This window comes from Dromiciops gliroides, chromosome 4 (genome assembly GCF_019393635.1).
Source record: "Dromiciops gliroides isolate mDroGli1 chromosome 4, mDroGli1.pri, whole genome shotgun sequence".
Taxonomy (NCBI): Eukaryota; Metazoa; Chordata; class Mammalia; order Microbiotheria; family Microbiotheriidae; genus Dromiciops; species Dromiciops gliroides.
Window position 1 is genome coordinate 270,254,967 of NC_057864.1, and position 14,308 is coordinate 270,269,274.

The 14,308-nt window shown below is 38.6% G+C and overlaps 1 protein-coding gene across 1 annotated transcript in view; it reads right to left on the minus strand.

The window, feature by feature from the left end:
• Positions 1-14,308, minus strand: part of PKHD1 (PKHD1 ciliary IPT domain containing fibrocystin/polyductin) — a 714,107-nt gene that overhangs the window by 543,300 nt on the left and 156,499 nt on the right. The window lies entirely within an intron of this gene.

Here is a 14,308-nt window from a genome sequence, read left to right on the forward strand (position 1 = left end):
TACAAATATCTAAGAGCCTGAAAATCTGAAGTCCTTTGATATAATACTGGATTGTCTTGGGATCTTGACCAATTCCCTCTGGTACCCCCACAAAGCTGTTTCTCTTGTTTAGTCATTCAGTTGAGTCTAATTCTTCCTGACCCCATGGACCATAATACAATAATACTGTTTATGGGGCTTTCTTGGCAAAGATACCATAGTGGATTGCCATTTCTTTATGCAGTAGATTAAGGCCAACAGAAGTTAAGTGATTCTCAAAGAGCCACAGAGCTAGTGTCTGGGGCCATATTTGAACATTTTGACTTCAATCAAATGTGAGTCTTCTATCCACTGAGCCATCTAGCTGCCACAATTTGGCAAATTCACTCTGGTACCCCACAATGTTGGTTCTCTACCCTCCCAAAATGAGTCACAGAATTGTAGAGTTAGAAAGAACCTCAAGAGTCATCTGATCCAATCCATCTCTTAAAGTCACTTACACTTCCACAAATCCAGCAAGTCACCACCCAGCCTCTGTTCAAAGACCTTCAAAAAGGAAAAATCAACCACTTCCCCAGGCAGTGCATTCCACTTTTGAATTGTCCTAATTGTTAAGAACTCTTTGTGGCATCAAGCCTGAGTTTGTCTCCTCAAAAATTCCTTTCATTGCTCTTGGTTTTGTCTTTTCTGGACAACCAGAAACCTAATCCATACGACACCACTTAAAATATTTGAAAATACCCTGAGACACCCCTTCTCCACATTAAACATTTTCAGTACTTACTTCCTTGTATGATAGGGCCTCCAGGTCCTAGAGGTCACTCTCCAACTCTACAATGACTTAAATTATACCCCCTAATAACTAATTCCAATACTCTAGAAGTTTTCTATGAAAGCAAAGCACAAAGGGACAATCTTCTTCTTACCCCTGGAAATGATACTTTTCTTAACATAGCCCAAGATACCATTTGGGGTTTTTTTGTTATTGTTATATTCATTTGTTTATTTTGTTTTGTTTACTGTCATGTTACATGGTTAATTCATATTTAGCTTGTGGTCCACCCAAACTCCCAGATGTTTTCCACACAAGATGCTTCCTAACCATGCTTATGTCATCCTATATTTATAAAATTGATTTTTTTTAACGCAAGTATAAGACTTTCTGGTTGATACAGTAAAGTGCCAGGCTTGGAGTCAGGAAGACTCATCTTCATGAGTTCAAATCTGGTTTCAGAAACTCACTAGCTGTGTGACACTGGGAAAATCACTTAACCCTGTTTGCCTCAGTTTCCTCTTCTGCAAAATGAGCTGGAAAAGAAAACAGCAAATGACCCCAGTATGTTTGTCAAGAAAACCCCAAATGAGGTCACAGAGTCAGACTTAAGAACAGATAAGACTTTATATTTATCCAAATATCATCTTATTAGAAAAAGCTAAATACTTTAGACTGTCAAGATGTTTTTGGATAGGTTACCTACCTCTCCCAGTTTTGTGTCACCTGAAGTAAGTATGCTATCTATGGATTTATCCCAGTTATTATTAAAATATTAAAAAAACAAAGGATCAGGGCAGCTAGGTGGCACAATGGATAAAGCACCAGCCCTGGATTCAGGAGGACCTGAGTCCAAATCCTGCCTCAGACACTTGATACTTACTAGCTGTGTGACCCTGAGCAAGTCACTTAACCCTCATTGCCCTGAAAAAACAAACAAACAAACAAACAAAGGATTAAGTACAGATTCCAGTGACCCTCCACTAGGGATTCCCAGGCACATTAACATTAAACCATTAATAACAATATTTTGAATCCGGTCAGTCATGCAGTACAAAGTCTACCTAATTGTATAATAACCTAGCTTATATTTTTCCATATTTCCCCAAAATAGTAGCATGAGATAGGAAAGATCAAATGTTTTGCTAAAATTTACATAAACTACATATATGTATGTATGTATGTATGCATATATATATAATTCTTCTTTTCAATTAGTTTTGTAATCTAGGTGGGGGAGGAAATAAATTTATCTACATTGAACCTGTTCTTAATGAAGTCATACTGACTCTTTGAAATTACCACTTCCTTTTGTAATTGTTCTCTATCTCTTTGGTCATCTGTCCTAGAATTTTCTCTAGAAATGAAGTTCACCTCATTGACCTATGCTATCCGTGTTCATTTCCTTTATTATATAAATTGGTCAATCAGTCAATAAACATTTATTAAGAGCCTACTATGTGCCAGGCACTGTGCTAAATGCTGGGGATTCAGAGAAAGGCAGAAGACAGCCCCTGCCCTAAAGGAACTTTGATCTAATGAGGGGGAAGATAAGGTCTTCCCTGTTCTAGGCCTGCAGTATCTCCTCTGTTCTCCATGATCTTTCAGACATCATTGACAATGGTTCTTTCATCACATCCACCAGTTCATTTAGTACCCAAGGATGTAGCTCATCTGGGCCTGTTGACTCAAATTCATCAGGGGCAGTGAAACAATCCCTTACTATCTCCTTATCTCAAGCATCAGCTCATGATAGCCATTGTTGTTTTGGCATCCCAGCATTTCCAAAGTAATGGATTACAGTTGACACTAGGATGCTAGAAAGAATAATTAATTTGAGAATCAATATCATATTCATTTATTCCTCTTAATGAGCTGCTTTCCCCTTTTACTAGGAGAGTTTGCTTGCATATAACTTTTCTTGCACAATATCATCCCTATTGGTGCTAATACATCCATCAATCAACAAACATACATTAAAGACCTACTAGATGCCAGGAGGGGTAGGTAGCTGGTGCAGTGTCAGATAGAGTGCCAGACCTGAAGTCAGGAATACTCATTCTGAGTTCAAATCTGGCCTGACACTTACTAGCTGTGTGATCCTGGGCAAGTCACTTCACCCTGTTTGCCTCAGTTTCCTCAACTGTAAATGAGCTGGAGAGGGAAATGGCGAGCCACTCCAACATCTTTGCCAAGAAGCCCACCCTCAAAAGGGGCCACAAAGAATTGAACATGACTGAAAATAAACAACAACATATGCCAGGAAATGTGCTAACTTGGAAGATGTACACAGAAAAGAAACTCCAAAGTAACTTGTGGTCCTTCAAGCTACATGCAAATGTGCATTTAAAAAATATTTCATAATCTATATATTTTTTAATTAATCACATGCACTTCATTCCTTTTTTTGAAGAGTAAATGTATTACCAGTGTAAAATGTTGCAGGTGTTGTCAAAAGTATCTGTTAGGTTGTTTTGCCATATATTTTTTTTCTTTTTTAACTTCGTTACAAGGGAAGTCATATGGGGGGGCAGGTTAGGAATTATATTCAGAAGTAAATGTGGTACAAAAACAAAAGGCTTTGTTTAAAAAAGAAAAGGAATACTTCTAGATTCATAAACCATTCCAGCTAAAAGAACTCAGAGATCATCTAGTTTAACTGCCTCATTTTGCAGCTGAGGAAAATGAGTATCAGAGAAGTGACCTGACTTACCCAAGGTCAGAGAGCAAGCTGGTGTTTGTCAATGCCAGCTGGAAGCTAGAGCCTACCTCATTCCTTCCCCACTCGCAAGAATCCTCAAATCAATTGATCAATAAGTATTTATCAAGCACCAAGCTCTCTACTAGGCATCATGAATACAGCCCAGGTCTCCTGATTCCCAGACTAGTGTCTATACCACTACTGGGAAGAATTAAGGGGTTTAGGATTTAGGAGACGTGGTCTACTCCAAACAATTCATTTTTCACCTGAAGAAACTGGACTGTGAAAAATTAAATTATTTGCCTAAGAGCACTTTGGTAGCAGAGCTGGGACTTGAATTTGGGTACTTTGATGCCAAATCTGGTGTTTTTTACACTAAATCAGATCACCCAACAATCCTCATAAAGATATATGTCAGGGGGGCAGCTAGGTGGTATAGTGGATAAAGCACTGGCCTTGGATTCAGGAGGACCTGAGTTCAAATCCAGACAGACACTTGACACTTAACTAGCTGTGTGACCCTGGGCAAGTCACTTAACCCTCATTGCCCTGGAAAAAAAAAAGATATATGTCAGGGACAGGTTCAACTTTGGATAAGCTCTATACATACTATCAGTGAAAACAGGTCTAAAAAACCCCACTAAACACACAGTTTCAGATAATTTAGGTAGCTTCTTCATACCTAAAATTTAGGTAAGTTCAATCCTCTTGGAAGGAGGATTGAATGTCCCTCAATGGCTCCTTCTCTGCCTAGCACTCAGCATCTCTGATTCAGGATGGTCCTTAGGGAAACCATGGCAGCAGATGACCTTACCCCAGGAAATACTCTAGCCTGAACTGGCAGAGATCCCCATGGCAAGACAACAGAATCAGGTCATTTCGGTCCTTTTTGAACACACACAGATCCAACAGCAACATGTTCCCTCATTAAAAAGTTGTTTCTACCCGCTTGTTTCCTTTCTCCTTTGAAAAGAACACATTTCCTTCCTTTTAGAGCAGCTGAGAAAATCTCTTGGTGTGTTTCTTATGGAAAAGTTTCCACTCACCCACACACCATTCCCGTGACCCTTAAAGGCTGACTTGCATTTATTCTGGCTCCTCAGAAAAGGTTACCCAAAGAAATCATCCCAATGTGTCTTGCGGCCACAGGCACCCCAACTTCTGCCTCCTGGTCTTAATGCATTTTGGATCCCATAATCCATCTTTAACCAAGTTCAGCCAAAGGACTAGAAAACAACCCTACAACGCTCCAAAAGAAAGAAAAAAGAAAGAAAAAGGTCAGTCTAATGGTCAAACATGACCAACTACCTAGGATATAGGAAATAACCAAATAGCCATTCCCTCTTCAAACCCATCAGGGCTTCTCCCTCATTTCTTTAGTACATTTCACAAGTCTGGATCTTTCCCCTACAAAACTCCTGCCGGGATATTACATTCTATCAGAGAACACAACATATGCATATAGACATAAAGATCTAAAAAGCCATGCAGTACAAATGTTTCTTTTTACAGGTAAGGAAACTGAGACACAGAGAGGTTTAACAAATTGCCCCAGATCATACAGAAAACAAAGAACTGGTAAGATTTGAGCGTGTGTCCTTTGCTTCTCTAGCCAATGCCTTTTTCAGTGTTCTACAGGCATTCTCTATGCACATAAAAATACATACAAAGGGGCAGCTAGGCGCCTCAGTGGATAAAGCACTGACTTTGGATTCAGGAGGACCTGAGTTCAAATCCATCCTCAGACACCTGACAATAGCTGTGTAACCCTGGGCAAGTCACTTAACCCTCAGTGCCCTGCAAAAACAAAACAAAACAAAAAACAACAACAACAACAACAACAACAAAACCCACTTACAAAGTAACTTGAAAAGACATTATTAACAAGATGATATGAAAAGCATTTTGTAAACTTTCATTTAAAAAGTAATTTTAATGTCAAATATCATTCTCCATAGCTATGAGAGCAGAGAGGGGCAGCTAGGTGGCACAGTGGATAGAGTGCCAGGCTTAGAGTTAGGATTACTCATCTTCCTAAATTCAAATCTGGACTCAAGACACTTGCTTGATGTGTGACCCTACTCAAGTCACTTAACCCTGTTTGTCTCATTTTCTCATCTGTAAAATGAGCTGGAGAAGGAAATGGCAAAACTCTCCAGTTTCTTTGTCAAGAAAACCAGAAATGGGGTCACAGAGAGTTGGACATGACTGAACAACGTGACAGCAGAGAACAAATTTTTACAGTTGCTGTAAACCTAAAAATGTTTTAAGTATGAGCCCAGTGATGGGCTGTATATCTGTCCTCCTCTGTTGTTTAGTTTTGCCATGTGCCTGTGATTTCATTGGTATAGGAACTTGCAGTGAAGGAATACTACTAATGCAAATGGAACCTTTCAAAGTGATAAATTTTTTGACACAATTTTTTTCTTTTTAAAATATTTTACTTTTTTCCAATTACATATAGAAACAAATCTTAACATTTTTTTTTAAATGTTGAGTTCCAAATCTCTCCCTCCATCCATACTCTCCCCCATCCTCCCTTGAGAAGGCAAGCAATTTGACATAGGTTATGCATGATTCATCACCATTTTTGAAAACCACCTACTAAATCACAGACCATTTGCTTTCTGGTTCTGCATCACTAGAAAGGGTTTCTTGAAATGCTGAAGGAAGTTATCTCTATCCTGCTAGTGTAGGAAGCGGTTCATACTTAGGAAATGAAACAATAGACCTTCTGAATGCAACCTCCTCATCGCCATGTTTCAAAGGGTCATGGACCTAGATCTGGACAGGAACTCAGAGGTCACCCAATCTGCTACCCCTCAATTTACAGATCAGGAAACTGCAGCCCATGGAGGCTAGGTGAATTGCCCAAGAGCATACAAGTAGTAAAAATCAGAAACAAGATAGAGCATTCTCTATACCACTCTACCTGGTTGAAAAATAATGGACTAAAGGCACCTAGGTGGTACAGTGGATAGAGTGCTGGGCTGAGAGTCAAGAAGACTCATCTTCCTGAGTTCAAATCTGGCTTCATACACTTGCTAGCTGTGTGACCCTGGGCAAGTCACTTAACCCTGTTTGCCTCAGTTTCCTTATCTGTAAAATGAGCTGGACAAGGAAACAGAAAACTACTCCAGGATGTTTGCCAATAAAATCCCAAATGGGGTCATAAAGAGTCAGACAGAGGTCTTTATCCCAAAAATATAGTAATAAAGGGAAAAGGACACACATGTACAAAAATATTTATAGCTGCTCTTTTTGTGGTGGCAAAGAACTGGAAACTGAGGGGATGTCCATCAATTGGGAATGGCTAAAAAAGCTGTGGTATATCAATGTAATGGAATACTATTGTACTGTAAGAAATGATAAGCAGGCAGATTTCAGAAAAAACCTGGAAAGACTTACATGAACTAATGCTGAGTGAAATAAACAGAACCAAGAGAACATTGTACAAAGTATCAACAACATTTTGTGATGATCAACTGTGAAAGACTTAACTCTTCTCAGCAATACAGTGATCTAAAATAATCCTAAAGGACTCATGATATAAAATGCTCTCCACATCCAGAAAAAAGAACTGTGGAATCTGGATGCAGATTGAACCATGCTGTTTCTACATTTTAATTTTTTTAGGTTTTTCCCTTTTGTTCTGATTCTTCTTTCACAACATGACTAATGCAGAAATATGTTTAATGTGATTGTACATAAATAACCTATATCAGATTGCTTGCTCTCTTGGGGAGGGTGGAAGGAAGGAAGGGCGGGAGAAAAATTTGGAACTAGAAATCTTAGAAAAACAAATGTTGAAAACTATCTCTACATGTAACTAGAAAATAATAAAATACTTTTATGATAAATAAAAAAGAGTCAGACAGAACTGAACAACAACTTGAAGTCAGGAAGACCGGAGTTCAAACTTTGCCTCATATCTTCATCAGCTTCTGGGAAAGTCACCTAATCTGTCAGCCTATTTCCTCATCTGTAAGATGAAGATGAAAATAATAGCACCTACCATATGGGGCTTTTGTGAGAGTCAAATGAGATAACATATATAAACCTTAACATGTTATGTAAATGCAAGTTATTAGCATCATTTCATCAATAAGCACATACTAAGCATCTACTGCTTGTCAGGTTGCTGTACTAGGCTGCTTACACAAAGATTAAAAATGAAATAGTCCCTGACCTCAGGGACCTTACATTGTACTAGGGGGTCATAACAAGCAGTTCTATGTTATTCTTTTCATTTCCTAGGTAGGAAAAGAGAGGCACATCATGGCAGAATTGCTCATCTGATATCATGGCACAACCTGTAAAGAAATCTTCTATTTCGCATCCCTAGTCTTCCACTACCATGCGTCACTTCTATTACCCAAAGGACCCCAATGTGACATTGTAACACCACCCAATGCTATTCCATAGAGTTCTTAAATATCTTTAGCCTATCTAAAATTCCTTATTTGGAAAGACTTAGAGAGGCAGATATGATCATTCCATTTCCATAGTCAGACATTAAATGAGCTAGAATGTTTCTACAGAGTATTAAGTTTCCCTGAGAAAATTCCACATAGCATTTTTCAGACACCAAAGGTTTGAATTTATGAAGTCTTTCTTTAGAACAAGATAATCTTGTCAAGTCTCTAAACTATTGCTACTATGCATCTCCCAAATAGGACCATTTTCACAGGGTTACTGACACATAGTTCAGTTTTCACTGTCACAGGGGACTATTATATCTAGATGAAAGGTAAGCCCAGATCACCTGGGACAGTTCAACCTCAGAAATGCATTCTGGCAGAGGGAGATGACAGAGACAGAAATATGATTGATGAATGGATAGATAGACAGATAGATGATAGATACATAGATGCATGCATACATACATATGTACACACATACATACATCCATATGATAGATTAGAAACATACATACATATGATAGATAGATAAATGATAGGTAGGTAGATAGGTAGATGATAGGAAGGTAGGTAGACAGAGACAGACCGACCGACCGACCGACAGACAGACAGACAGACAGACAGATAGAAGATAGATAGATAGATAGATAGATAGATAGATAGATAGATAGATAGATAGATAGATAGATAGATAGATAGATAGATAGATAGATAATAGGGATGGAGATAAATGAGATATAGTTATAACTATATTGTTTACTTTTGCCATGTGCCTGTGATTTCTTTGGTATAGGAAACTTGCAGTGAGGGAATACTAATGCAAATGGAAACTTTCTCTAGTTACCTGGTACACCGACTTGGCACAGTCAAACATCCAGCATCTGTCAGAGGTGGGATACCTGATATTATCCAGTAATATCATAATACCTTGAACTTACACTGTGTTTGTATTTGATAAAATGTAAAAAGCACACAGAAGTATGAGCTCATTTATCCTTGATATAATTTAGTGTGAGAGGAAAAGGCAGAAGTGATTAACCCATTTTACAGTTAGAGCCAAGGAAGCAAATGGAAATACCATAAACAGACCACATTTAATGTATATATTGTAATGATATTACAAAACACTTTACATACATTGTCATTTAATCTTCACAGCAATCTCATGAGGTAATTACTACTGGAGAGACAGCCTAGCAAAGTAGAAAGAAGGGCTGGCTATAACATCAGGAAAACTTGGGTTCAAGTCTTCCTTCTGGCACATACTAGCTATGTGACAATGGGAAAACCATTTACCTTCTCAGTATTCCTAGATTAAGGTAAATAGAGTTAATTTCAGAGCCCACAAAAAATATTGGTACTCATTCATAATTAACTCTCTCCTCCATTGACCAGTCTCAGTGACTTACACCTCTGAGCAATAAAGTGTTTAACACAGTGCTTAGTACATAGTAAGCACTATATAAATGCTAGCTATCATCATCATTTTCTTCATCATTATTCTTATTATTTATTAGCCCGAATAGTACTTCTAGGAGTTACTCCATAATATGGTTGTCCCTCCCTGTGGATCCTCTGTCCATCTATGTGGCATTGTTCTTTCTTAGAAGATTTTATTTTAGTTACCCTCTATAAGTCAACTATCCTCTTTTGCCACTGCTTGTTGCTGTCCTTTGCATCTCTACTACCCATAGCCAGAGGTGTGCTGGTAAATGTTTAACAACCAGCTCTCAAAAATATATGTACTTTTAAGTTTAATCTGCTTTATTAACACTATCTTAAGGCTAGAAAATCAATAACACAATATATCATGCCCTGATTTGTAGTAGTGAGATATTTCCAAGGTATAAATACTCAATACTGAAAATTTAACCATGGGGGTTCCAACTGGTTCCAGAATACCCCTTCCTAGCTTTCCTCAGCTTCTTGCAGGTTATTTGTCACACACACACACACACACACACACACACACACACACACACAATCTTTGTCCTCCTTCCTTCCAAAGTTTTTATTTCTGACATTTTTCTTGGTGTCGGGCACATTTATTCTCTTTCCTAGGGACCAGCTCTCTAACAACAAACCCATGGAGGAGGAACACAACAGAGCCCCTATCTTAGCCCAGTGTGCTTGTAGTACAAAAACATATCTCCAGAGTGCCTCTGCTCTTCTGAAGTACAAGTTGCACAGACCCAAGCCTCAAACAAAAGAGGTTTCCCAGAATCTCCAGGGGCTATAACCCCTTCCATAGTAACAGAATGGTTTATCCCTTCAGTGCCATGTAGATTTGTAGTGGTTATGATATGACTGAGTCAGAAAGGAGACCGATGGACCCAAACCAGAAATACAATGAAATATAAAGTCGGAGCAGAAAAGGAGACAGCCCCTATTAAATGAAAAAAAGTTTTAGGGAAATAATTCAAGTCTGACAAATGGTAAACTCCTCTGACCAATGTTGTCTCCCACTGCTTATTCGCAATCAGCATTTCAGCTACTTAACAATAATAGCTAAAGTGGGCAGCTAGGTGGCACAGTGGATAAAGCACCGGCCCTGGATTCAGAAGGATCTGAATTCAAATCCAGCCTCAGACACTTGACACTTACTAGCTGTGTGACCCTGGGCAAGTCACTTAACCCTCATTGCCCCACAAAAAGATTAATTAATTATTTTTTATAAAAACAAACAATAATAACTAACATTAATAGAGTGCCTACTATTCACTGGGCACTTCAAAAATATTACCTCATTTGATCCTCACAACAAACTTGGAAGGTAGGTGCTATTATTGTCCCAATTTTATAGACGAGAAAACTGAGGCTGACAATGGTTAAGTCACTTGCCCAGGGTCAGGGATGTCCCTGAGGCCAAATTTGAACTCACATCTTCCTGAGTCCAGGCCCAAGATTATTGACCCATTCAATGTCAGTTCTGCCTAGAAACTTATTGTTCTTCCCAACCTGGCTTTCTGCTTTTAGCTTATTAAACTGATATGAATCCCCTTTCCTTTCTTTTCCTTTCCCTTAAGGCAAGGAATACTTTTCTTCACACCTGGTGTTTGTCAGGGGAAGAAGTGATACCTCCTCCCCACACAACCCAATTTGCATGTTGCCATATAATGCCTTGTACTATTAACTTCCCCCACCCCATGACTATGCTAAAGGTCCTTGAGCGTAAGGTCTATGTCTCTCACTCCCCAACCCCTCCATACATACACACCCACTGAGGACCTATCACAAGACTACAGAAACAGCAGGCAGTCAATGAATATTTTTTGAATGAATGAACCCCAGCTTGATCTGAGTTTATCTATAAGTTGCATTCTCAGAAAATGGAAATTTTTTTCTTTAAAGGTTTAAGAGAATTCTTGGGGCCCTTCCAAGTGACAGTCAATTGAGGCTAGGGTTCTGGCCCTGATGCTTCAAGAACATAGTCCAGGACAAAACTAAAGTGGAAACTCATATTTCCATTTCCTCCATCAAATCATTTTGACAACTAAATACATGTGATTGTACTGGGATCCATACATAGAACAAAGGCTTAGGTTATGCAAAATCATACACTTCAATAAGACATCTAGTACAACTCCCAAGCAGATCTTGGAAGGATATATTCCAATTTTGGAAAATGTCTTTCATTTATCCATTTTTTTCAGGGCAATGAGGGTTAACTGACTTGCTCAGGATCACACAGCTAGTAAATGTCAAGTGTCTGAGGTCCGATTTTAACTCTGGTCCTCCTGAATCCAGGGCCAGTGCTTTATCCACTGAACCACCCAGCTGCCCCTCATTTGTCCATTTTTGAGGCAGCCAAGTAGCACAGTGGCGAGAGGACTAGATTTAACATCAGAAAAACCTCAATTCAAATCCCATCTCAGACATTTACCTAGCTAGATTTAATACTAGGTAAGTCACTCTCAGCTTTCCCATCTGTAAAATTCAGATAATAATAGCACCTACACCTCACAGGGCTGTTTGGGGGATCAATAATATAAATAAAGTGCTTTGCAAACCTTAAAATATTCTAAAAAAGCCAATTATTCATATTATTGTTGTTCCATAAGCACCATAGACTTTAGCACAGAAGTTTTGTTAAGAAAATAACTACCTAGATTCTTGAATGTAATTCACTTTTTTTTTTTTTGGAGGAAAGGGGAATCCATATATGTGATTTCATTGCTATTGGAAACTCTCAAAGAAGAAATTCTCTCTACTAATGCAAATGTGCACCTCCTGTGCAATTTATAGTTTTAAAGTGTTGCCTAGGGCTTTGAGGGTTAACTTGCCCAAGGAAATACATTCAGTTTGTGTCAGAGATGAGACCTGAATCCAACTCTCCCTTTCTTCAAGGTCAAATGTCTTTGTACTATTCCACATTTCCCTGCTGATGAACACATTGTTATAATTAATCGTGACAACATATAATATTTGTATTTGTCAGAAACTATCACAAGAACAAGTTAGCACTTATTAAGTACCTTCATTGGTACCTGGTACTCCAATTGGGCATGCGACACCAACAAAAAGTGAACACATTCTGAAGAATAAATGAAACAGGGTTCAGCTAGGTGGTTCAGTGGATAAAGCACTGGCCCTGGATTCAGGAGGACCTGAGTTCAAATTTGACCTCAGACACTTGACACTTACTAGCTGTGTGACCCTGGGCAAGTCATTTAACCCTTATTGCCCTGATATATACACTTTCCCAGAAAAAAAGAAAAGGATGGAGGGGGAGGCAGGGTTAACAGAGGCTAAATCTCCTTCAGGCAAATGTATTGCATCAATCTGAGGGAGGATCTGTCTCTTCCTAGCACTGGACAGGTTGTAGGGAAGAACTGAACAGAAGCTTAATTGGGGAAACTGCCCAACTTTCCAGGTCTTTCATTATAGTATGGCTTCAGTACTTCGTGTGAACTGAATTCCCTCCAATAGCACACATGATCAAGAATTAGTTATGATAAAAAAAAATGAGAAAAGGAAAGGCAGGGTGGAGAATACTGATTTAAGTCCTTGAAATCCTAAATTAGGAATCTGGCTGGGATGGTTGGGATGGTTCTTTGATTAAAACAGGAAGGAAAGTAAATAAACCAATGAGTGAAAAAATAAATGAACAAATAAATAAATGATTGAAAGTAGCACTCATAACAGATTAAAGAGGAAGGATGCAAATGGAGTAGATATCTCTTATTAGGATAGTCAGTGTTCAGAAGGGTTTATTAGATGGCCTGGGTAGTCACTTCAAATGAAATCAGTCACATTATGAAAACAAAAGAGGACCAGCAGAATGTAAACTCCCTGAGGGCAAGATCAGTCTCCTTTTCATTTTTTGCCTTTTGCATCCTCACTGCTCCTGGGTTACACATAGTTATAACTTTAAAAATGTTAATTGAATTCAATTGAATTGAATGAGAAAGTAGGACAGATTTGGAGTGTGGGGAGGTATATTATGATAAACAAAGTCACAGGATTTAGCAGTTACTTGATAGGAAGGGCAAGGTCTAATATAACATCAAGGTACCACACTTGGAAATAGAATAGAATGATTTCTCTAACTCTAATGAGGAAAAAAAATAGCAAGGGAAACTGTTTTGGGGAAAAAAATGAGGAGTTTTATCTACCTTAGTTTTTAATGCCAGTCAGAAATTCAGTTGGAGGAGGGGTCGTCCTTTTCCCCTCTTCAAATAAGAACTGGAGTATGAGAAAAAGAGCTGGCCAGAAGAGATATTTAGGGATCATCCTCCTAAAGCCACTTATATCCTCTGGTTTCAATTCCAAAGAATTTATTGGAGGAGTCTGGGGGGTGGGGGTGGGGGATGCCTTACTGGGAAGTCTCTGAGAATAAAGTCATTCTACAACCACTCAAAGAGGCTGATTCAGAGGGTCCTAATATTACTGAATTGAAATGGGAGTGGGAGTGGGGGCAAGGGGATGGGGCCAGATGATCCTAGGGTTCTTTTCAGTTCTAGTTTCACTACAATGATCTGTTAGGCCCAAGTTTCTAATCTGCTCCCTACAGAGCAGAGATGTACCAGATGACATATGCCCAGCAGTAAGTGGCTGCTCTCCTGTCATACTGAGGATAGCTTAAACGATTTGGAATCCTTCCAAGCACAAAGGGACTGGCCAAATCGTTTGACATTTATTGGAGAGTGGGACTGGGAGGGGACAATAAAGAGTTCATTTTAAAATATCCACCCAGAAAGTGGGACAAATGCCATAAAGATTATCTGCATAGACATTTTTTTTTCCCTAAGAGAGTCCAGGCAGCCCTCATTTATATTTGAAAAAATATATGATTAACCATAGTTAACCGTGAATGCAGATGTTTTGCATTAGAACCACTAGTCAAAGTTTGAAAGCATTTAATATTATATATTGCTACCATTCAGACTAAATTGTTTTTTTTAATGTACACAATATTACAAATTTAATTTTGAG